Source organism: Ornithorhynchus anatinus, chromosome 1 (genome assembly GCF_004115215.2).
Source record: "Ornithorhynchus anatinus isolate Pmale09 chromosome 1, mOrnAna1.pri.v4, whole genome shotgun sequence".
In the NCBI taxonomy this organism is placed as follows: Eukaryota; Metazoa; Chordata; class Mammalia; order Monotremata; family Ornithorhynchidae; genus Ornithorhynchus; species Ornithorhynchus anatinus.
The window spans coordinates 19,700,486-19,722,727 of NC_041728.1; positions in this window are offsets into that span (position 1 = coordinate 19,700,486).

A 22,242-nucleotide genomic window follows, 5' to 3' on the forward strand; every position below is an offset into this window, starting at 1 on the left:
TTACTGGTAAATGGAGCTTCAGTTAAAGTAATTTTGGGTCATAAAAGGAGTAAATAGAAAAGAAAGCAACCCTCTAGATTGTGAACTTGTGGGAAAGGAATGTATCTATAAACTCTGCTCTATTGTACTCCCCAAGAGCTTAGTACAGTGCTCTGCACAAAGTAAACACTCAATAAATACAAGGTTATGCATGCTGCAACACTTTAAGGATTAACACTTTGAAATAGTCAAGCAAAAAATAAAAGAAAGGCTGGGAATTATTTGCTTTGAGTTCATTCAATAGTTACTCCTGAATACCTACTCTGTGCAAACACTGTACTTAACTAGTTGTTTGGTGAGAGTACAATAAAACGTAAAAGTTGGTCTCTCGTTTTGAGGAGTTAAAAATCAAATGACTTTCTAAAGACTCTGTAAGAATTGAAACTGTTTCAATTTCTAAGAACACAACAAATGATTTATCATCCCTATGAGGTAGGTGGTGGCAGAGGTGTTGTGCCATTATTCAGCCAGAATATGCATTAGATAAGGAAGTAGTCGTCCAAGAATGTGAATAGAAGTCCAGACATGAAAAAGACAACCAAGCATACCTCACAGTCTCTATTCCTGAAGGAGACAGTCTTACAAAATCAGAAAGTAGAAGGAATTGCCTCACGCTGTGTATGCTAGAGAAGCAGTGTGGCTCAGTGGAAAGAGCACGGGCTTGGGAGTCAGAGGTAATGGGTTCAAATCCCAGCTCCGCCGCTTGTCAGCTGTGTGACTTTGGGCAAGTCACTTCACTTCTCTGGGCCTCAGTTACCTCATCTGTAAAATGGCATTAAGACTGTGAGCCCCAAGTGGGACAACCTGATCACCTTGTATCCTCCCTAGCGCTTAGAACAGTGCTTTGCACATAGTAAGTGCTTAAAAAATTCCATTATTATTATTATTACATCTCCAATTTTTACCCATTTATCTTGTTAAGAGTTAGTGTCTTCCTCAGACTGTATTGGGTCATTGCACGGTTTCATTTTGACCTACCTCAGGGGAAGGAAGTATATAAACTTGAGATGGCCTTCATCTTTGATTTAAATGACTGAGTAAATAACAAATGAATGCCCTTGCTATTTTTCTGAATAGCTTCTCAATTCTTTCTGTATGCCCTACAGATAAATGAACCATGACTATTGCTACAACTTATAGAATCACAGATTTGTTTGTGTAAGACATAACCAGATTTCATTCTGCAAAGCAGTGTCTTGAGCTGTATACCCTCATATCCCAGGAGTTACCTTTGAGACGCAGTTGCCACCAGTCCAGATTATTATTTTTGGAAAAGGTTTTGGAAATTGTGTCAAATGCATGACTTCAGCATATAAAGTTTAAACCTTCTTCATGATTGCCATTTTGCTGAAATATGTCTCTCGGCATTAAGGAAAAAAAATTGGGGGAAAATAACTGCCTTTCTGATTCACTAGTTTTTTAAAACTGTATTGAAAGCTAAGGTTGTTGTGGTGCAGCATGTGATCAAGGATTCAGGTAGATGATGCCCTAAGCGAGGAGGAAAGAGCAGGGAAAGTTACTCTGGCTTTTATTGACGATTGGTCTTGCTTTGCACATTTTTCCTCACTGTAATCTCTGGCAAGTGTGTTTTGGCTCACATACAAAAGAAATCAGACCTTAAAGAAACTATAAAGATCTGGGGTGTCTGTATTATTCAATGACTGATGTAGAGAAGCAGCGTGGCTCAGTGGAAAGAGCACGGGCTTTGGAGTCAGAAGTCATGAGTTCGAATCCCAGCTCTGCCACTTGTCAGCTGTGTGACTGTGGGCAAGTCACTTCACTTCTCTGAGCCTCAGTTACCTCATCTGTAAAATGGGGATTAAGACTGTGAGCCCCACGTGGGACATCCTGATTCCCCTGTGTCTACCCCAGCGCTTAGAACAGTGCTCGGCACATAGTAAGCGCTTAACAAATACCAACATTATTATTATTATTATTACAATTATTTTTCTTCTATTGTTGTTTAATGAAAGTGTGATCTAGAAAAGCAATATCTCATGAGGCTACTTTTAACATCCCCTCTTCACATCCTATTTCCCCAACCCCACAAAAAAGAGGTGTTTTTTTTTCCTTTGGAAAATCGAGGCAACATTTTTAATCTCTGTAAAGGAAACAGCCTGTAGCAGAAGACAAAAAATGCCTCAGCAGTGTTTTTAGTAATATGAGAAAGAAGGCTTCTAAAACTACATTGAGATATGTTACCATTTTGAGGAAAGAGTGAGGAAACAAAGCTTTCGTCTCTCCTCTGACAGATTAGAAACAATTCCAATTTTATGAGTAATGAACTCTTGAACAGCGTTATTGCAACTTCCTCCCCTGCAAACTTGTTTGTACCAGCATGATGTTTGGGTGCAATTTTCACTGGGCCCATCATAGCTGGAGAAGTTTGTAGTAGAAGACAGTTGTTTCCACATAAACAACTACATAACAATAGGTTCTTCTCCTCTTGGACTGCTGAGGAATGGGATATGAGCTCCTCGCTTATTGGGGCATATAAACAAGCACTCAAAGCTCACCTGGAAAGTCAATGCTTTGGCTTCAGAAATATATGATGGGGAGGAGATTTTGGGAAGACTCTGATCAACCTCAGTTGTCCAACATCTTCCAGATCCAGCCCCCAGAATTAGTCTTCTCCTGCTCATCATACCCCCTAGCCCCTAGCTTGGGCTCAAAGCCAGGCTTGGATGATTGGGGATGATTTATAAAAATGGACTACTTATTACCCTAACTTACTTTGAGAATTGAACATTCCCATCAGGGACCACAAGTTTTAATTGTCTACAGAGAAATAAAATGGAGGCACAGAGAAAATTAAAAGCCATGATTCAGTAAAAGAGAAGGTTAGGGTTAAGAGGAAGGTAGGAAGGGAGTGAGAAAAGTCTCACAGACCTTGACTACCCCTAGGTCAATGTCTCCTTTTATGTTCAACCACTCATGAACCAGATGATCTGCCCTTAGTAATTATGTACTTTATTCCTATCACTTAAATATATTTGTACATATTTAATTGTGAATGATATATTTTTATATATTCAAGTAAGTTAGCTATTCAGTTTTTGTCTAAGCTGTCTCCATTATACCGTGAGCTTGATAACAACAGAGAGCATGACATCTTGCTTCCCTTGACCTTCCTAAGTACTTAGCAGTACTTAGACACTCATATAGAGACACTCAATAGATATCCTTCATTGATTGATGAATCTGCCTCTCTCTTTCCTTCCTTTCTTCCTAATCCCTCCTCTCCTGCCGCCCCAGAAGGCCCAATGTTGGCTGGTAGTCTGAGATTTTCAAATCACTGCCCTAAAGCCCACTCCACTGTCGAATAGCATTCCCCACATTGGGCCTTTGAGGACCACTTTGGCATAGACAAGTGCACTGATGTATGGGATGACTCTGCTCCCTGCCTCCACTTTTCTTGGCTGTGTAAGTGACTAATACAAAACCAGGGAATGATGGCCCTGGAGTGAAGACCAAGTATTTCTTTCATTCATTCATTCATTCATTCAATCGTGTATTTATTGAGCACCTTCTGTGTGCAGAGCATGGTACTAAGTGACTAACTGTACAACAATAAACAGTGACATTCTCTGCCTTCAACAAGTTTACAGTCTGGTGGGGAGGGATGAAGGAATTGCTTTCCTTCTGTAGATACGACTTGACGAATACCCGACTGAGTCACTTTAAAGCACTGGATATTTTCACAGGGAAATTTGGTGATTTGGGCAGCCCGTGGTTTCCCACTTCGATGCTTTTGCTTTTAAAAAATACTTTCCGTAGTTATGTCACCAACAAATTTGGAAGTCCCAGAGAAAGGGACAGGAGGCGATTAGATTCCTTTTCTGGGCAAAAAAACATTGCAAAAGTAAGATCTAAAGCAGTGTCTGCAACCTGTTTTTTTTGTTATGTTTGGCTAGTGGAAGAGGTTTAGCTGATTGCTTTTCAATTTTTAGTATATATAAAATTCTCCATGGAAACTATGTGGGTAATTATGCATGCAGTTGGCTATTGTTTCCTTTGCAGTGGCACATTCAATTGCATATTCGGCATGTGCTATTCAGATACTCCTGCTTTGAAAATTGGGTTCAAAGGACCAAATCTTTCTTTTCCACAGCTGTTCCTTTGAAAGAGCTGTGAATCCCTGGCTCAGCAGATAGGGATGCTTCCTTCCTGCTGCACTTTCTTGCAAGATATTTTTTCTAAAGACCCATAGCGTGAAGGGCTGAATTGAAGCATCATGGCCTAGTGGATAGAGCATGGGCCTGGGAATCAGAAGGTCATTCATTCATTCAATCATATTTATTGAGTGCTTACTGTGTGCAGAGCACTGTACTAAGCACTTGGAAAGTACAATTCAGTAACAAAGAGAGACAATCCCTGCCCACAACGGGCTCACAGTTGAGAAAGATGTTGGAAAAGCATGATTCAGAGTTAGCAGACACCTTTCTGGCCATTTATTGAGACTTCCTGCATGCAGAGCACTGTACTAAGATGTTGGGAAAGCACGATTCAGAGTTAGGGGACAGCTTTCCTTCCATTTACTGAGCACTTCCTGCATGCAGAAGTGCTTGGTTCTAGTCCCAGCTCCCCTACTTGTCTGCTGTGTGACATTTAAAGAGTCTCTTCACTTCGCTGTGCCTCAGTTCCCTCATCTGTAAAATGGGGATTAAGACTATGAGCCCCAGGTGGGACATGGACTGTGTCCAACCTGATTAACTTGTATCTACTCCAATGCCTAATACAGTGCCAAGCACATAGTACATGCTTAACAAATACCATTAAAAAAGGATAAGATCACTGTGTAGATGTCTGGAAATTCCTTCTGCGTCATGTGTGCATAAAGAATGTCCTCTGTAGGGGTGAAAGAAATTTTTTTTTTCTTAAAAGAAAGCGCAGGTATTTAAAACCACTGGTCCTGCAGTTGTATTGGTGAGTGGGTGTTGCTTTGGAGGTTGGTCATGAGAGCAATCCTGGTCCAGAGGCCACTCTCCAGTAGCTTATGGATCAGACGTGCCAACCTCCTTCCTGTGTTGGGGTGCGGGGAGGCTCAGGACTGAAGAGAACATTTTGTATAATGTCTGCTAGGAGATAACTCATTCCACAATGGCCATACCCACATTTACTGTTTTAGCAGCGTGGCATTCTACCCACAGCCCCTGGCATGGTTCTATGTCTCCCTCTTGTTAATACCATCTCCTTGGCTCAATGGAAAGAGCCCAGACTTGGGAGTCAGAGGTCATGGGTTCTAATCCCAGCTCCGCCGCTTGTCAGCTGTGTGACTGTGGGCAAGTCACTTAACTTCTCTGTGCCTCAGTTACCTCATCTGTCAAATGGGAATGAAGAGTGTGAGCCCCATGTGGGACAACCTGATCACCTTGTATCCCCCCAGTGCTTAGAACAGTGTTTTGCACATATTAAGCACTTATCAAATATGATCTTTATTATTATCTCCTTGCCACTTCTGCTGTGAGGTGCTCCATTTCTAACTGCTGCACACCAGGTTGATCTGCCCACAGCTGTTGTCTACCAGCTGCCCACGGCTATGCTGAGGTTTTGTTCCATGGAGTGTTTAAAAACATTTCTCTGCCCTCCTTCATGCTTTCTCCACTTGAGCTTCTCAATCTCTTTCCATTTGGTTCCTGTCTTAGCCCTGGCAGGAAGGGAAAGTTGAAAGAACCTTTTGTAGCCCCCGTGCCGGTGGGCCGTCTTCCCCTTCATGTGGAGGAACACTAGCTAAAGGGCTGGTCTCTAGCTAAGAATTATTTCTTCAGTGAATATTCTTCTTCACCACTTCCTCTATATCCTGACGTAAAGACCACTATCCAAACATTAATTGAGACTGTGCAACACATAGACAAAGGGAACATGGATCTTTCTTTCACTTGGGAAGTTAAAGGAGGGAACAGTCCCAGTGACACCCTTACCCTACTTAAGTCAATTAGAGAAATTAGCTAATTCAACTCTGAGTCCTCCCAAGAAGCAGTGAAGACTAGCCATTCTGTGCCAGGTAAATACCTCCCTGGTCTTTGGTGTAACCAACCAGGATCTGAGAAGCAACAAGACCTAGCGAATCTAGCATGGCCCTGGGAATCAGAAGGAGGTGGGTTTTAATCTTGATTCTGCCATGTGTCTGCTGTGTGACCTTGGGCAAGTCTCTTAACTTCTCTGTGCCTCAGTTACCTCATCTGTAGAATGGGGACTAAGACTGGTATTTGTTAAGCACTTACTATGTGCCGAGCACTGTTCTAAGCCCCATGTGGGACATGGACTGTGTCCAACCTGATTAGCTTGTATCTAACAACAATAATAATGGTATTTGGTAAGCGCTTACCAAGCACTGGGGTAGATACAAGCAAATCAGGTTGGACCCGATCCCTGTCCCACATAGGGCTCACAGCCTCAATCCCCATTTTACAGATGAGGCAAATGAGGCAGAGAGAAGTAAAGTGACTTGCCCAAGGTCACACAGAAGACAAGTGGCAGACTGGGATTAGAACCCATGACCTTCTGACTCCAAGGCCCCTGCTTCTATCCACTATCCCCTGCTACTTCTCTAGCATTTGGTGCAGTGCCTGACACAAAGTAAGCTCGTAAAAATATGATAACAAATATTTAGAGGGAAATGTGCTAGCGAAGAAGAGGAAGAACCAGAACCTGAGCTGGGTCAGGTTTTTTTTTAAGGTATTTGTTCAGTGCTTACTATGTGCCAGGCACTGTTCAAAGCGTTAAGGTAGATACAATGGGGATTAACTGTGAGCCTCATGTGGGACAACCTGATTACCCTGTATCTACCCCAGCGCTTAGAACAGTGCTCTGCACACAATAAGCGCTTAACAAATACCCACATTATTACAAGCTTGCCAGCTGAAGACTTCATTGAGAGAATGAAGACCTGTGAGTTTCAGGGACTGTCACTGGTCCATATAGAGGACATATCTCCCTGAATCAGTGTTAATTACTCAGTAGGCTATGGACATGGGTAAGGGCTCAAATGTAATTCACCAAAAGCAGAGGCTATATTGCAAAATGCATTACAAAATGCTGTCCTACACATATATGTTCAGTCTTAATAAGGTGCTACGGAAAAGGAGCAGGAGCAGCTTGGGGAGATTTGAAATAGAAGGCAGGATTAAATCAGTTTTGCTCTTTTTTTTTGTTCTTTATTGAGTTTTTCTGCTGACTGGAAAAAAAAAATCAGCTTCAGAGCTGGAAGCAAGATGGTCAATGGCAAGAAAGAATGAGTGGCCACACAAATGTTTTACCATAACCTGTATGACCTTCCGGATCTATTGACTTTTAGAGGACTCAGTCTTAAAAGTTCAGTAGTTAGCTATTGTGTCTAAAGGAAATCATTGTTTCTGGAAAAAAAAATCAGTGTTCAAGTAATTGCAATAGAGGGGGAAAATTAACTTAATGTTTAAAGGAAGTCAAGCTCTTACCCTTAAAGTCAATGCCAATTTTTCCAAATGATCAGCGTGGTGTTCTTTCTTCAAAGGAAAGATCGAGGACTTCAACCTCTGGGTCTGAGACTGGAGCTAGGAAACAAAGGGGTATTAAATTTCATCAATAACTTTGGTTCAGGATTCTGGTGAACCTGGAGGGGGTGACCTCTTTTAGAATAGTTTCATAGAAGGTGGGGATGTGCTTTGGGGAAGCTAATTTACCCAGTGTTTTTTTAGTAATGGGCAAGTGAGAGAAGCAGCATATACTAGTGGAAAGAGTATGGGCCTGAGAATGAAAAGACCCAAGCTCTAATCCAAACTTTCCCTCTTGCTGGTTGTGCGGCCGTGGGAAGTCACTTCACTTCTCTATGCCTCTGTTTCCTCATCTGTAAAATGGTGATTCAGTACTTGTTCTTCCTCCTACTTAGACTGTGAGCCCCATGTGGGATGGGGACCTGAGCCTGTTGTTGGGCAGGGATTGTCTCTGTTGACAAACTTTACATTCCAAGCGCTTAGTACAGTGCTCTGCATATAGTAAGCGCTCAATAAATATGATTGAATGAATGTCCAACCTGATTATCTTGTATCTATCCCAGGGCAAGTCACCGATCTGGTTGTCTAGGACTATCCAATTCTACAAAACAGTACTTGGCACAAAGTGACTTGTTAGCATATAGATTATTATCATTATTAGTATTATTATTATTACCACCTGAAGTCCAGGCTAACATTCCTCTGTTGATTGTCGCTGAGGCGGAAGCTGTTGGTTAATGTTTTCCATCAGTGAGGCTCACGTCGGACTGAGGGGATGAAACATGGCCCTCAGGGAAAAAAGATGAGAAAAATGGGGGCCCAAAAAATGAGATGGACAGTTTCATAGAGGGTCTTAAATTTGAATAAATTCCAACCTTTAGAGACGTTAGACCCAGTAATTCTGTCAGAAGAAACTAAAGACGAGAGGCTTAGGAAGGTTTTTAAAAAATGGCTCCCCAGGCGTGGTGGAAATCAAATAGTTTTTCCCAACCGTGTCTTGATAGATTAAGTGTAAATGAATCAGAAACATATGGGCTACATGCTACACAAGTTTTAAAATGGGAAACAAGCTTGGAAAATACTTTGGGGTTTCTGTCTGACTCTGGATGTTTTAGAAATCAAATGGTGGAACAGAATCCGTTTCCCCCCAATTCAGGGTGATGGCCTGGACAAATGCTTAATCTTTTTTTTTTTTTAACCCATAAATCGAACTAGGCAGAGGATGTTACTTTAAATTGTAAAATTGAAGCATGCTTTTCTGAAAAGTTACCCACCCTGCTTTTAACCTAGGGACGTGGAATTGAATAGCCCCAGGCAACCAAATCAGTGACATGCTCTTGGGAGGCAAGAAAAAGACTTTGTTTTTGGTCTTTTCATGTCAAGCAGAGGATGGATGGCTCAAAGTTTATTAAACATCCACGTCTTTGTATTTTCCAATGGTACCCTTAAATAAAATAAACAATCACTGTGAGCTATTTAATCAAAGTCAACTTATTTAAAATAAATTTAATACAGTTGCCTCCCAAATCCATGTTTTGCTGTTAGTAGAACACTGACATCAGTGTAATCAAATGACCTTTGCAGGGAAGGAGTCTAGTAACAATTGATTTTACCATGTGTCACCCTCTAGACTGTAAGCTCCTGCTGGGCAGGGAATGTATCTACCATCTCTGTTGTGTGGTACTCGCCCAAGCACTTGTCTAATGCTCTGCACGCATTAAGCCATTGATTGATTGGTTAAAGATGATACACATAGCTTAGGCACTTGCTACCCACCCTGGAAACACTTAAAATAACTATGATAATAATAATTATGGTATTTGTTAAGCACTTACTATGTGCCAAGTACTGTTCTAAGCACTGATGTACGTATCTTTAAACTCTGTTGCTTCCCTCTGTCTGCAATTTATTTTAGTGTTTGTCTCCCCTCCACTAGATTGAAACTTCCTCGAGGGCAATCAATCAATGACTTTTATTAAACACTTTCCGTGTGCAGAATGCTGTACTAATCACTTAGTAGAGTACAGTAGTTCATAGACACGATCCCTGCTATCAAAGAGCTTACAATTTAATGGGGGAGACAGACATTAAAATAAATTATAGAGATAAGCAGCAGAATATAATCAATTGATCATATTTATTTGGCACTTAATGTGTGCGGAGCACAGTGCTAAGCGCTTGGGAGAGTACAATATAACAATATAACAAATTCCCTGCCCACAACGCTTACAGTCTAGAGGGGGAGACAGACGTTAATATACATAAATAAGTTACAGATATGTACATAAGTGCCATGGGTCTGAAGTGGGGAGTGAATAAAGGGAGCAAATCAGGGTGATGCAGAAGGGAATGGGAGAAAAGGAAAGGAGGGCTTCGTCAGTGAAGGCCTCTTGGAGGACATGTGCCTTCAATAAGGCTTTGAAGGTGGAGAGAGTAATTGTCTGTTGGATATGAAGAGGGAGGGTGTTCCAGACTAAGCAGGATGTGGGTGAGAGGTCAGCAGTGAGAGAGACAAGATTATGGTGGTAATAATTATAATAATGGTGGAATTTAAGTGCTTATATGTGCAAAGCACTGTTCTAAGAGCTGAGGGGATACAACGTGATCAGGTTGTCCCACGTGGGGCTCACCGTTTTAATCCCCATTTTACAGATGAGGGAACTGAGGGACAGAGAAGTGAAGTGAGTTGCCCAGAGTCACACAGTTCTAATCCCATGACCTCTGACTCCCAAGCCTGGGCTCTTTCCACTGAGCCACGCTGCTTCTTGAGTAGGTTGGCAATGGAGGAGCTAAGTGTACGGGCTGGGGTATAGTAGGAGAGTGGCGAGGTGAGATAGCAGGGGACAAGTTGATTGAGTGTTTTAAAGCCAGTGACAAGGAGTTTCTGATTGTTGCAGAGGTGGATGGACAACCACTGGAGGTTCTTGAGGAGTGAGGAAGCATGGACTGAAGATTTTTGTAGAAAAATGATGCAGGCAGCAGAGTGAAGTATGACCTGGAGTGGGGAGGAACAGGAGGCAGGGAGGTCAGCAGGGAGGCTGACGTATTAATCAAAGAGGAATAAGAAAAGTGCTTGGATTAACGTGGTAGCAATTTGGATGGCACGGGAAGGGCTGATGTTAGTGATGATATGAAGGATTTAGTGATGGATTGAATATGTGGGTTGAATAAGAGAGGGGAGACAAGGATAATACCGAGATTACTGGCTTGTGAGACAGGAAGCATGGTGGTGCTGTCTAGAGTGCTGGGAAAGTCAAGGGAAGGACAGGGTTTGTGTAGAAAGATCAGAAGTTCTGTTTTGGACATGTTAAGTTTGAGGTGATAATTATAATAATAATGTTGGTATTTGTTAAGCGCTTACTTCGTGCAGAGCACTGTTCTAAGCGCTGGGGTAGATACAGGGGAGTGAGGTTGTCCCACGTGAGGCTCACAGTCTTCATCCCCATTTTACAGATGAGGGAACTGAGGCACAGAGAAGTGAAGTGACTTGCCCGCAGTCACACAGCTGACATGGGGCAGAGCCGGGATGCGAACCCATGACCTCTGACTCCCAAGCCCGGGCTCTTTCCACTGAGCCACGCTGCGATGGCAGGACATCCAAGTAGATATGTCATTCATTCATTCAATAGTATTTATTGAGCTCTTACTATGTGCAGATCACTGTACTAAGCGCTTGGAAGGCAGGAGGAAATGTGAGACTTCAGAGAAGGAGAGAAATCAGAGCTGTTCCAGGCATTTAATTCCCTTCTGTCCCCTTCTCCAGTGAACAAAACTGAAACCATTGGACCATGGTCTCCCTAAAATCTCCCCAGCTCCTCTCCAGTCCTCACCTCTCTTCTGCCCTCTTTAACTCTCCTTATATTTGCTGCAGTATCTCGAGATCTCTTGACTCCTCTCAAAATCCATCTCCTCCACCTGTGCTTCTGACCCCATCCCTTCATACCTTATTAAAATACTTGCCTCCATCCTTCTTCCCTTCTTGACTGCTGTCTTCAACCATGTCTGTCTCCCCCTCAAGACTATAAGATCCTTGTGGGCAGGGAATGTGTCTGCATACTCTGTTGTATTGTACTCTCCCAATCAGTACAGTCCTCTGCACATAGGTAAGTGCTTAATAAATGCCTTTATTTGATTGATTCACTCTCCAGTGGCTGCTGCTTCTCAGGGAAGCGGCGTGGCTCAGTGGAAAAAGCATGGTCTTAGGAGTCAGGGGTCATGGGTTCTAATCCCGGCTCCACCACTTGTCAGCTGTGTGACTCTGGGCAAGTCACCTAACTTCTTGGTGCCTGTTACCTCATCTGTAAAATGGGAATTAAGACTGTGAGCCTCACGTGGGACAACCTGATTACCCTGTATCTACCCAGGTGCTTAGGACAGTGCTCTGCACATAGTAAGCCCTTAATAAATACTGCTTTCAAACATGCTTACATATTTCCTATCCTGAAATAACTCTCCCTTGACCCCACGGCTACCTCTAGTTATCACCCAATCTTCCTCCTACCATTCTTCTCCAAAGTCCTTGAGCGTGTTGTTTACACCTGCTGTCTCCACTTCCTCTCTTCCAATTCTCGCCTTGATGCTCTCCAATCTGGTTTCTGTCCCCTTCACTCCACGAGAACCAGTTACGAGAACGAGTTACTCTTTAAGGTAACCAGTGACCTTCTCCTCACCAAATCTGACAGCTTCTACTTCATCTGAATCCTTTTAGGCGTCTCAACTGCCTTTGACACTATAGACCACCCCCTTCTCCTTGCTACTTTATCCAACGTTGGCTTCACTGACAGTGTCCTCTCTTGGTTCTCCTTTTAGCTCTCTGACCTCTCCTTTTCAGTCTCTGTCCCAGGCTCCTACTCTCTGAAAGTGGGGGTCCCTCAAAGCTCACTTCTGGCTCCCTTTCTATTCTCCCTCTCCTTTGGAGAAATCATTCACTCTCATGTCTTCAACTACCATCTCTGTGTGAATGATTCCCACATCTACATCTCCAGCCTTGACCTCTCACCTTCTCAGCAGTCTTGCATTTTCTTCTGCCTTCAGGACATTGCTACCTGATGCCCAGCTGACATCTCTTATCTTCCCACCCAAACACTGTCCTCCCCTTGTCTTTAGCATCACTGTAGATGATACTATCCTTCCTGTCTCACAAGCCCATAACCTTGGTATTGTCCTTGATTCATCTCTCATTTAACCCAAATATTCAATCTGTTACCAAATCCTCTTGGTTTTACCTTCACAATATCACTAAAATCCACCCCTTCCTCTCCATCCAAACTATTACTAAGCTCATCCAAGCACTTATCCTATCCCTCCTTGACTATTGCTTAGAGAAGCAGTGTGGTTCAGTGGAAAGAGCCTGGCCTTGGGAGTCAGAGGTGATGGGTTCTAAATCTGGCTCTGCCACTTGTCAGCTGTGTGACCTTGGGCAAGTCACTTAACTTCTCTGTGCTTCATTTACCTCATCTGTCAAATGGGGATGAAGACTGTGAGCCCCATGTGGGACAACTGATTACCTTGTATCCCTCCAGATCTTAGAACAGTGCTTGGCACATAGTAAGCATTTAACAAATGCCATCGTTATTATTATTATTATTACTGCATCTGCCTCCTTGCTGACTTCCCTGCCTCCTATCTCTCCCCACTCCAGTCTATACTTCACTCTGCTGCCCAGATCATTTTTCTTTAAAACATTCATTCCATTTCTTCCAACTCCTTGAGAACCTCCAGTAGTTACCCATCTGCCTCCACATCCAACAGAAACTCCTTATAGATCAGCTTTAAAGCCCTCGAGCATATTTCCCCTCCTGTCTTAATTCACTTATCTCCTACTACAGCCCAGCCCACACACTTCACTCCTCTAGCACCAGCTTTCTCACTATGCTCTGATCTTCTCTATCTCCCCACTGACCCCTCTCCTACATCCTCACACTGGCCTGGAACACCCACCCCTCCTTATATACCAGACCACCACTCTTCCCACCTTCAAAGACTTATAAAGGTTACATCCCCTTCAAGAGGTCTTCCCCGATTAAGGTCTATTTTATGCATCATCTATGTATTTGGATCTGTGACCTTTGGGCATTTGCTATTTGCCCCACAGCATCTATGTACAGATCTACAGGTTACATATTGTGAATTTCATAGTTACATCAAGGTCTGTCTCCCCATCTAGACTGCAAACTCGTTGGGAGCAGGGTACATGTCTACTAACTCTAATATACTCTCCCAAGTGCTTAGTACAGTGCTCTGCACACAGTAAGTGCTCAATAAATACCACTGATGATGATCCATCACTATCAATCAATGGTGAACGCACCATACTAAGATCTAGGAAGAGTATAAACGCAGAACACGAGTAAATGTCCAGCAAGGCCTCAGGAAGAGGCTGCCAAAGAACCTACAACATCTCAAGGTCCCTCAGCTTCCATAGATTGGTAGAGGGCCATTTTGCCCTTGCCCAGAGACCTCAGTTTTAAGCTTTCATCCCCATGTCCAGTCCTAGATCTGTGTACACAACCCCCTACCAAGGGTAATTGAAATTCAAAGGCATGGAAACCACTTAGGTGCTTGGTAAATCAAAGTCTGCAGCCTCCTCCTGGATGATATAGTTTTATTGCCTCATCTAGGAGGTTCTGCTCAATCTGGGTTGTCATGTGGAGAGGCTCTTAAGCAGCAATGATGGGGGAAAGATCTTCTAACAACCTGCTCAGAGGTGTCAAAAAGATCGCTGATTCTGCTTTTCATGAAAAATGTTTCCAGATCTCTAGCCTTAAAAACTGGAGATAACTCAATGGGAGCCCTGCAAGGAACAAGACAGAACCTTTTAGGGAACAAAGGAGCTAATATAAAAGAGGAAGAACAGAAAAAGCAAGATTTGTATGGGACAAATATTAAATGTATAGTGTCATACACGTTTGCAGGCAAGAAAATGAGATCTGACAGCTTACAATGCTAGATTGATTAGGAAAGTCTTGGAAAGTGACCAAGGTCTAAGAAAGGCATGGGAAACAATTTCAAAGTGGGGGAAAAAAAGCCCCTTTCCCTCTGTTTTGGAGAAATACAACAGTATAATAACAGACCAAGAGGATTTTGGAGTCCTGCCACACATTCAGTGCTGTAAGGAAGCAATAACCCATAAAGTCTGTGTGTGCGTTTAGGGGGTTAGGGGGAAGGGCTTTAACAGATACCAGCTCAACTGATGTTGAATTGAAAATGGCTTCAGGTACCTGGGAAATGCTAATAGCCAACCTGCTATAACTAGACTTCAAAGAGTAGTTTATGCATTTGTCTTTTGAATAAGCCAGAATTGTATCAGATAGTAAAATCTTTTCTTGGAGACTTTTTTGATTTAAAGAGTTCAAATAATTTTAGAAGCTGATTTTTAGCTCACCTCCTCATCATTCAGCATTTACTGATATTGTGATATGACACCCCGTTTTGTCCTAGAAAGAGAACCAGCTAACCGATGACCTATTAACTGGATCTTACCGTCTCTCTTGTAAGGTGCCCAAGGTCAACAATTTGGTCTGGTCACTGCTCCTCAGCTGGTACTGTCTGGTACTTTGTGTTTGTGTGTGTATGTGTGTGTCTGATCCTCACCCCACCATGATGGGAAGGTGAAACATACCCAAAAGCCCTGTTAGAGCTATGCCATTGGTTGGGAAGGTTTCTGACAGAAGAACTATGTAAGGACATTATGTAAGATGGACAGGCTTTCCAGAATCATCATCATCATCAATAGTATTTATTGAGCACTGTACTAAGCACTTGGGAGAGTACAATAAAACGGAGTTGGTAGACACACTCCTTGCCCACGACAAACTTAGTATAGAGACGAGCTTATGGTCGAGAAAAGCCATGAGGACCAGCTGAGTAAATCAATGATCCTGAAAAATACCCTGCTAATGCAGGTGGTAAAGACTTCAGCCATCACTAAGGCACCAACCCTGGCACCATCTCTGGTCTAGGAATTCAGTGGCCACCCTATTCTCTTGACCTCTCACAAACTCCCTTAGCTTCTCTGTATCTCAGTTACCGCATCTGCATTCATTCATTCATTCAATACAAATTTATTGAGCACTTACTGTGTGCAGAGCACTGTACTAAGAGCTTGGGAGAGTACAGTATAACAATGAACGGACAAATTCCCTGCCCACAATGAGCTTATAGTCTTGGGGATTAAGACTGTGAGCCCCATGTGGGATGTTGACTTTGTCCAACCAGATTAGCTTGTAACTACCCCAGCACTTAGTACAGTTCCTGGCACATAGTAAGCAGTTAAATGCCATTTAAACAAAATACAAAAAACAGAACCATTACTGTAAATACCTCAGACTCAGGAGGAATCCTGAACATAGTAGGTTAGCAGGAGCAGTGAAGGCTGTAGTGGCTACCAAAGGATCTATCCTGGGCACTGAGTTTACCTATTCTATTGTACTGTACTCTCTCAAGTGCTTAGTACAGTCTTCTGCCCCCAGTAAACCCTCAATAAATATAACTGATTGGTTGATTGCTCTTAACGAGCTCTGGCATTCTGCTAAGGTCTTTTTGGCCCAATGTGGGCTGCTGCTGCTGATGGTGGTATTTGTTAAGCACTTACATGTGCCAGGCTCTGTACTAAGCACTGGGTTGGGTACAAGCAAAACAAGTTGGACATAGTCCCTGTCCCATGTGGGGCTCATAGTTTCAATCCCCATTTTACAGATGAGGTAACTGAGGGACAGAGAATTGATGTGCCTTGCCCAAGGTCACAGAGCAGACAAGTGGAGGAACCGGGATTAGAACTCATGACCTATTGACTCCCAGGCCTGTGCTCTATCCACTAGGCTATGCTGCTTCTAATGATGCTATGTTCATCAAATTTTGGTGTGGACTTGGCAACGTATTGCATGTCTATGCATAACTGGCATGGATGAGGGAGGGCCAGTGGTAAAGCACTAGAACCCTAATCAATTTTTTGCATGCAATTCCTGAATTTATGAGTGGGCTGAGACTCATTCTTCATTTACATGATGAGGCTCCCTTGCCGTGATCTTGGGTGGGAACAGCAAGTCAGTGGCCACCCTATTTTCTAGGCCTTTCACAACCAGCTCGATTGTTTCAGTACCTATGATACTGGCGGAAAACTACTTGGCCATATATTGCCCTTCAACTGCCCAATCTCCTCTGTATATGCCGGGAGACTGGGCCTTCCTTAACATGATGGAGTCTCCCCAAAAGGTAGAGGGAAGAGGCTTCGTCCTGAGACTTTGGGATCGAGAAGCTATACAAAGGAATCGGTGATCTGCAGGATGAGCTTTAAACGTGGGGAGATGTATTCAACTTGCTTTTTATTAGGCAGACTTGTGCCAATCATTTATTTTCAATATGTTTATTAGAAAGTGTTTATTGAACACTTATGGTATGCCAAGCACTGTAACTAAGCCCCGGAAAAGATAAATGGCTGAAAATTAGACTTGGGCCCTGGTCTCCAAGGGACTCACAATCTAAGAAAAAGGAACAGAGATGGATTCTGTGGCAGAACACCGAGGATAGATGAAAAGAACAATGATGCCTTCTAGACTTAAGTTCACTGGGGGCAGGTTATGTATACCAACTCTGTTGTAGTGTACTCTCCTGAGCAGTTGGTACAGTGCTCTGCACACAGTAAGCGGTCAATAAATACTATTGATTGATGTGTACATTAAGAGGTATAGGGCATGGTGGATAGATGAGAAGTATTTCAGGTTCCTTATTTTGGTCCTTGAACATGTTAAAAACATATCTGGGAAAGTTCCTTTAGTAGAAAAATACTTTCTAATGCTTTTAGATTCATTCGATCATATTTATCGAGCGCTTACTGAGTGGATTATTTCCCACTTGAGACAGGCCAGAATGTTGAGAGATTGCAGAAATTAAAAAAAAAAAAAATTCAACGGCTATTTCAACCTTGAATGCTTTCTTCTCTTTTCGTTTGTCTTTAAGGTATCACACTGTCCTGTTCTGCTTGTATGCATTCAGACCTAGGTAGTTTTATTTCTATGTAGCCTACAAATTGCTTTGTTCTCAGAAACAGCCCTGAGGGAGAGAGGAGGCCGGTGAGGAGGAGGAGAGAGGAGAGAGGCTGCCTGAACAATGCTAGGCTTTTCTTCTGCAGTTCCCCGAAGAACTTAATAACACTGTTGAAATCCCCTCTGAGCAACCCCCGCCCCCCCATGACAGTGTTAGAAGCGTAGCTCCAATATCTTCAATCCTCGGCTTTGCCTTTCCCGGGAGATAGTTGGGAAGATGTGTTGGTGTTGCAGGTGGGAATCTTGGTATTTGCAAAGATGAATTGCAAGAGACAAATGAAACAACTTGCCCTGTGGTATGGATTCAGTTTTCAGGCCAGACCATCTACACCCTAGTTTAAATACGCCCAGCACAGGGTCAAAGTCATTTGGGTGCCACATGTAGCTCTAAATGTGGTATCACTGTACTTGTCACTTTTTATCCGTTAATCAGTAGTATTCATTGAGCGCTTCCTCTGTGTAGAGCACTGTATTAAGCACTGGGGAAGGTACAATACGGCAGGATTAGCAAACATGTAAACTGGAGCTTTTGCAGGGGGGTTCCAATTCTTTGGCAGATTCTGGCCATTCTTAATTCGAAATAAGTACATGTAGCCAAAGAGAGGAATAATTAGATTTAAAATTTTTTTTATGACCACTGTTGTTACAAAAACTTTAAAGAGATCCTTGGAGGTATCTGCCGCTATTAATCCTGAAGGCTTCCTCTGCCTCCGGGGAACAATGAGAACAGAGCAGAAACAGGAAGCCCAAAGTAAATGTTGGTCTCAGTCAGCCTGTGGCATTCTTTTTCATTCAAACAGTTTTTATAACGCTAAATAAATACTCAATAGTTCATTTGTCACCACAAATTATTCTTCTGACTGTTTACTGTTTGAGCCAGCTCCCCTGGGAGCCTTCCTACTATTTAGAAAAGGATTTAAGGGGCGATCCCATTCAACATGGACAGTTAGTCTTCTAAGAATAATAGGGAGGGGGGGAGTCCTGTGGTTTGCTTTAATTTGGAAAGGATCAGCCAGGGTCCCTGAGAGCTGCTTCTCAGTAGAGATGGGGAGTTGTAAAGTTGATGGAGGAAAAATACGTCTTTCATTTTTTCCTTGAGGAGGAGTGACTTTCTTCCTTGCATTTTCAATTTCATTTTTTATTTCTTTGTGCAATACTCATCTGCCTGAGTTTTCCATAGGTAGCATTGAGCTGTTGTAGTTGACGCTTTTTTATGGTATTTGCTCAGTGCTTACTATGGGCCAGACCATACTATGTGCCATAGTAGGAGCTGGGGTACATAGAACCTAATCAGGTTGGACCCAGTCCCTGTACCACATGGCGTTCACAGACTTAATCCTCATCGCAATCTCTCCCTGTACCTGAGCATTCTGCAAAGTTGCCCAACAGGATCTGAGAAAGTAGCCTCCTTTGCTTAGCAAGGCCACTCCCTCGGCTAAGTCAAGAAAGTTTATCAGCTTTCATCCTAGCCAGATTTACTGTTGAATCAATCAATGGTATTTATTGGGTGCTTACTTTGTGCAAGGCACTGTACTAGACACGGGAGAGAATATAATGCAACAGACTCGCCAGACACGTTCCTGCCCACAAAGAGCTTACAGTTTAGAGGGATGTTTGATAATCAAACGGTGAGTTTGATGTGACTCTATTGAGCGTGACAGACGACCTTAGGTTGAAGTAATCCGGTCATTCTATGGTGATGGTTGAAAAAAGCTCAGCCAAATAGATTTTTGGCTGAATTGTTGCATAGGAAAGAATGACATCAAGTGGCTAGTTACATATATCAAGATGATCTTTTCATAGTTCTAATCCTATTGCAACAGAGTGCCACCCACGATAAATGAAGATGTTTTTAAAAGGAGGTTTAGAAAGGTGATTTCAGGGTGGGTGGTAGAATGGGGAGAGAGGAAGCGCTATTTGTTCCAAGAACTTTATCTGGTACTTTTTCTGAACGAAACTCTGAGGCATATTGGATGCATATTTTTACAGGTTTAAATTCCATCTTGCCTCCCAGGAAGGGGAAAGGCTGAATGATGTTCCCAGGCCCCTTCCAGTCTATGATTTTAGGATCATGAGTACACAGGTAGTGGAATGTTGGATTAAATGGGGTGGAAGAGTTTCATGGCAGTTGCTGCTGGTTTTAATCAAGGACCACTGATTCTCTGGGAAGAACAGAATTATACCTTGTGGAGAGGCCCTTTTCAGGGGCTGAAGGAAGCCATGGCACTATTTTAAAGAAAAGAGGCAATTATGGAATCAGGAACTTCTGCCTTGGAAGTCTGCGAACAGGATTTGGGCAGTCTAGGAAGAATCTGCATCTGAAAGAGGGAACTAATCTCCCCAAATTTATCCAAAGAGTGGTTCATTAGGCTCCTATCTCCTTTTCCCATGATTTAGAAGAACTCATCCTATTCCTCTGGAAGTGGCAATGTAGATCAACTGGAAAGGAGAAGGGTGGAGTGCAGTGAGGAAGAAGGGAGTCATGTGTTCATCTCACAATGATCTCTGGAAAAAGAAAGGCTAAAAAGGTCTTCTCCAGTGTGGCCTAGTGGAAAAAGCACAGGCCTGGGAATCAGAGGAACTGCTTCTAGACTGTGAGCCCGTTGCGGGCAGGTATTGTCTCTATTTGTTGCTGGATTGTACTTCCCAAGCAGTTAGTACAGTGCTCTGCAACACAGTAAGCACTCAATAAATACGATTGAATGAATGAATGAACTGGGTTCTAATCCCAGATCTTTCCCTAGTCTGCTGTGTGACCTTGGGCAAATCTCTGTTCCTCAGTTACCTCATATGTAAAACCGAGATTCAATACCTGTTCTCCCCAGTATATACTGATCTCCCCCAGAGCTTAGTACAGTGCCCGGCACATAGTAAGTAATTAAAAATGACCAGTAAAAAGGCTCTGACCTAGACATGACACACAATAAATACCTTAATTATTCCCTCAAGGATATTTCAAGGTATTTAGCCATCATTTCTGGAACTGTGGAAAGTCCTTGCTCACCTTGCCAAAACATCGCTTGACACATCAAGCAATCAATTTTATTTGAGTGCTTACCCTATGCAAAGCACTGTTCTAAGCACTTGGGAGAATACAGTTTAGCAGAATTGGCACACATGTTTCCTGCATGTCTTTCCCATGCTCAAAAGCATCTGGTGACTACCAATTTCCTTCTGCATCATGCTGGAACACCTTTTCACTGGCTTCAGGGCTTTCCACTAGCTTTTTCCATCTTATCTATTGGCTCTCCTTACCTAGTACTCATCAGCTAAGACCGCTTGCTCTTCCTGAGCTCACTTCAACTTGTCATCTGTTCCCTCATGTCATCTGTCCCAGCTCTTCGCTCAAACTGTTCTCCCCACCTCAAACCTTCTTCCCTCCATGATCTGCTAGATGCGGCCCTCCCCATCTTCAAAGCCCTCCTGAAAGCTTACCTTTTCCAGGAAGTCTTCTAGACCGTGAGCCCACTTTTGGGTAGGGATTTTCCCTATCTGTTGCCAAACTGTACTTTCCAAGTGCTTAGTACAGTGCTCTGCACACAGTAAGTGCTCAATAAATGTGATTGAATGAATGAATCAATTCCCAACATCCTTACTTGCTTCCACCTAACAGCCGCCCTTAACGTTTTATCGTATTTCGATCAGTTCTCACTGCTTATGTTTATATGTTCAAGTATACATTTAAAAATTCAGCTGACATAGTAACAGTGGTATTTACTATGCATTTACTTTGTGCAGAGCACTGTACTAAGCACAGGGACAGAATACTCAGGTGGAAATTAGACTTGGTTCCTGTTCCTTGGGATGCTAGAATAGATAATATATATCTATTATATCCTTGATTTTTCTCCTGTTCTCCCTATTTGTAAAAAAAAATGCATCTGCCAGGTTCCTCCATTAGATTATGAGATCCTTGAGGGTAGGGGACGTATCTTGCTGCCTTTGTACTTCTCAAAGCTCTTAGTACAGAGCTCAGCATTCAGTAGATACTCAATACTATTAATTGATGCATTGATTCCTGAATGATCAGGGACATGCCTGGCCTTCCTGTCTTCTCCTCCCACCTCCCACCCCCACCCCCCCCATGCCCCCTTCCACCACCACCCCAATTTTTCTTCAAATTCAAACTGAAAATCCCACTAATTTGGAGAAACCAAAGACACACAGCTTTGCTTTAAGTACTTTAAAGGGGTCTGATCCTCTCTGAGGATGAAAGTGTGCACCATTTCAGATCTGTGGTTGAAATTCCTCTCACTCACATGAAAATCCACCGATAGGATTTCTCAAGGCAATGTAACAAATAAACACCAAAACACTTCCCTTGCAGAGATGGATACTATTTCATGTTCTCAGAAAAAGGACAAATTCTCACCTGGTAACCCAAATAAATGGTCCACCAAATAATGAGTTTTTTTAAAAAATTTTAATGGAACGGGGCTGAGAAACAAAGGAAAAACCTGCAACATATGGCAGCGATCACCAAGGAGCCAGGCAGTTTCCAACTAAGAAAACATGCCTCATCCACAGGTCACATAACAAATTCAGACCAAGAGAAGGCAATCCCCAAGGGAAATGCACAACGTAAGGGAAAGTGGAATCTTTAGAGACACAAATGGAAAGCTGAGCAGAATTCCAGCTAATTGCAATATCTTCCGAATCTCTTCTGCCTGTAAATCACTCCGAGTCTG